The sequence below is a fragment of the Chironomus tepperi genome, unplaced genomic scaffold (assembly GCF_022539635.2).
Source record: "Chironomus tepperi strain 1889 unplaced genomic scaffold, CSIRO-AGI_Ctep_v1 contig_286, whole genome shotgun sequence".
In the NCBI taxonomy this organism is placed as follows: domain Eukaryota; kingdom Metazoa; phylum Arthropoda; class Insecta; order Diptera; family Chironomidae; genus Chironomus; species Chironomus tepperi.
This window is the reverse complement of record NW_027226408.1, coordinates 72,262-75,999: the sequence shown is the minus strand read 5'-3', so window position 1 is coordinate 75,999 and position 3,738 is coordinate 72,262.

Genomic DNA, 3,738 nt, shown 5'->3' with positions numbered 1-3,738 from the left:
GCAGAAACCTTGCATTCCATGAATTTGTGTCTCGTCTGAGCTTGTCTAGAACTGAGTTTGATAATTTCAGAAATTGCTAGTCCAATTACAGCTCTTTAGTGATTATGTCGTTGAAATATTGACTTTGTTTAGCAATTTATTACTTACCAGATCAAATATCAATATTATTCCAAAGAATCCTTCACAATTCTCCTCAAAACACAGCACATATGGAAATCATAAACACTCTACATCTTCAAATTCCAAAATACTCTAAAATAATGCAATTTTGCATCATCATCGTCCATAAAAAAGGCACACCATCTATTCACCAGACAAAACGCCGAACACTCAAACAGACCCAAGCATCTCATCTAACAAAAATAACTCTAAGAAAAAAAAGGCATTGAAATTTAAGTAAATAAATACATATTTGACCAAGAAACATCAAGCATAGCATCTCACATTCATAATGCATACACAAGATGCCAAATGATTGTTGACATATCCACAGAAAAGAGAGAGAAAAAAAGGAGATGACGAAGAAGAAAAAAAAATAGTTTTTTTGCCTTTTATTTCAGCAATGACTTAGACACCAAAAAATAGAAAAGATATAGGGGGAGTGTTTGTAAGTGATGTGTAGGATAAAATTGGAATTTTGGATTTGACTAAGCATTATGAGGGCAGTTAGCGAAAGAGCTGGTTTAAGAGGTCAATCGAGGGAAGACATGAATCACAGCTGATTTGTATGGCAAAATAAGTAAGTAAGGAAGCATTATGATACGTAAATTAGCGTATTGCTGCATGATTCTCTTAAATAGCGCAAGTTAATTGATTCAAAAATTGACATCAGGTCGGCATGACTCTAGAATTGTATTAAGCATGACTTGGTCAACGTTATGTTGCTGTGCAAGGCTCCATTGGCTTTGAAATGGTTCTTTAATCACAATGTATGAGATGATCTTATGTGCTACTCTGCACTGTATGTGTCTGTCCATTTTATGTCTTTAATTATCGGTAATTAAGGGTTTCTATCATCAAATCTCGACATCAAGTCTGGAGAGTCTTGAAATTGGTCTCAAGACTCGGAATCAGATCAACGTGACTCTTGAATCGTGTTTGACATGACTAGGTCCACGTTATGTAGCTGTGTAAGGCTCCGTCGGCATTGAAATAGTTCTACGTTGGCTAATAATGAGATTATCTGCAATGTGCTACACTATACGCTGTGTCCGTCCATTTTAAGTCTTCTATAATCGGTAATTAAGGGAATCTCAAGGCTTCAGCTTCGGCAAATCTCGAGACCGAGGCTGGGGAGTCTTAGGTCCCTCAAACCAAGCTTTATTGTATGTTCGTCCATTTTATGTTTTTTAATATCGGTTATTAGGGTTTCCTAAGTCTCGGTTTCTGCAAATCTCGAATCCAAGGCTTAAGAGTATTAGATTCGGTCTCAAGAGCCCATATCCGATATGGGCAACTTGTGGCAACTTATGATTGACCGGTTGTAGTATGTAGCTTTTTGTGGGTCTTCTTCTACTTCTCGCCTCTAGTTTGCCAACTCTACTATGAATCATATCAACAATCCACACCCAGACCCCCCACATCTCCAAAACCCAAGACATCATCCATGAACAACCCCCTCCAAAAAAGTGTCTGAATAGCAAACAATCTTCATCATCGTCATATTTCTTTCTCATTGTTGTTGTTTTTATGCTTGCGAGTTCTTAAACAATCGAAATTGTTTGTATATCTTTTTTTTATATTTTTGTCGACAAAAAGGCACAAAATTTTTGTTCAGGGCGAAGTTTTTCGTTCCTTTTTGGTTGCATATTTTATGATTATATTTCTCTCGCCTTGCAGTTTCTTGTTGTTTTTCCATTCTTTATACATGAAAATATAAAAAAAATAAAAAAATTTTTGTTCGAGCTTTCCAAACAATCAACTATAACAATTGAAAAATGCTGAAGCATAAAATGCTGTATTATTCTCAGCAAAAAGAATTGTTTTTGAATTGGATTTCGTTTCTTATATTTTTTGGAATGCTTTGAAAATGTTCCATTACCCCCAAGACTCACTCTATGTATATCTCCATTCTTCTTCGTCTTTAAGACTTCATACTAAGAATAAGCTGTGCTGGAGATACGAGTGAGTGCTGTAGAAGTATAGAGCATGAAAAATCTGCTCAATATTGAATTGGATTCGAAAATGAAAAGAAAAAAAAAATTATTGTGTAAGAAAAAATGGGAGAATAAAAAATGATGATTATCGGTATTTGAAGACAAGACAACAAATTCTTAACCTTTTTTTGAAGTGATTTCTTCTGGTGAAATGAAGCGGATGTTGTTGGCAGATTGTCTTGTGCTTAACAAATGATATTAAATTACTGAATTCTTTAGTTTTTTTTGCCGTTTTCTTAGCACTTAATAGATTATGTTCTTGTTAAATCATGGATTGTTAGAATACATCTGGACAATTATTGAGTACCTTATGTATGCTTTCGGAAGAACCTGCTTGGTATCTTGAGAGCCATACATCAAGGATAAAGGAAAACCAGAACGTAGTATAGTTAAAGAAGCTTCAAAACTCCTCTAAATCATATGCTTAACATTTAAAGAACTTTACTTGATTCATTTTAGTTTAGAACTCTAGTATCGTAGGTTAAGGTCACAAGTATTGTCATGTGATATTCATAAGGCACTAAGTAGGTTCTTGATGAAAATTAGCTAACAGTTTTGTAGTTCTAGCAGTATTTGATTAGTAGATTAGTCGACTGAGTGTTCATTTTTAATGACACAAATCAGTTGCATTTACCAAGATCTTGAACTAGGTTTCTTGTTAAGAAGGTTCAGCTAGAGTTCATCAAAAATCAGAGTCACGTCCGGCTGATACTAGATATTAAGATGTCGATTACCACTTTGTGCTATTCGATCTAGAAAAAACCTCATATCGTCCGCAAGTTGCACAAATCGGTCGAAATCGCAATGAGTAGAACTCATTATTAACAGAATCCTTTTTTATATTAATTCACTTTACTAGAACCTTGGGATTATCCCGAGCAAAATCATGCTGATGACATTAAAATGTATCCTATACGGTGACTCTACTTCATGTGACGATCGGGTTTGAACTTTTCCAGCAAATACAGTCTCAGTCCTAACTATACAAAATAATGATTCATTGTCATAATTATGTTTATTATGCGATAAGAAGACCATTAAAAGCTCCAGTAAATTAGGTCCTTAATTAGGCAGACTTTGTTGATGACAAAAGGTCAAATTCCAAAGAAGTCATGGAAAACACTGTCGATCGACATCAAATCGATCATTGGAATCGTCTAATGGCAATGGTAAAGAGATAATGCTTTAACTGCCATCTGAGAAAGTCATAAATCACAATTGATCCAGCGAAGTAAATATCAATTGTCATAATTATGTAATAAACGCCTCTAACTCCATCACCCAAATACTTTCCTAACTCACATCTCTTTCTTAACATTAAACAATTCTGCCAATAAGCCCGAAAAAAGAAATTACACAGCAAGAATTTCATTTAATGCTAGTCAGTGAAAGGAAAAAGAAAAAAAAGAAATACATAAAACGTAGTAAAGAGAGGAACCAAATGCAAAACCAAAGAAATATGAAAAAGAATGAGGAATGTTTCCCTTAGACCGAAAAAAGTCTTTAAGTGAAGAAAACAATTACTTACGACAATATATTTTGTGAGTGCATAAAATTACCAGCATGAAATGCAGCATGAATT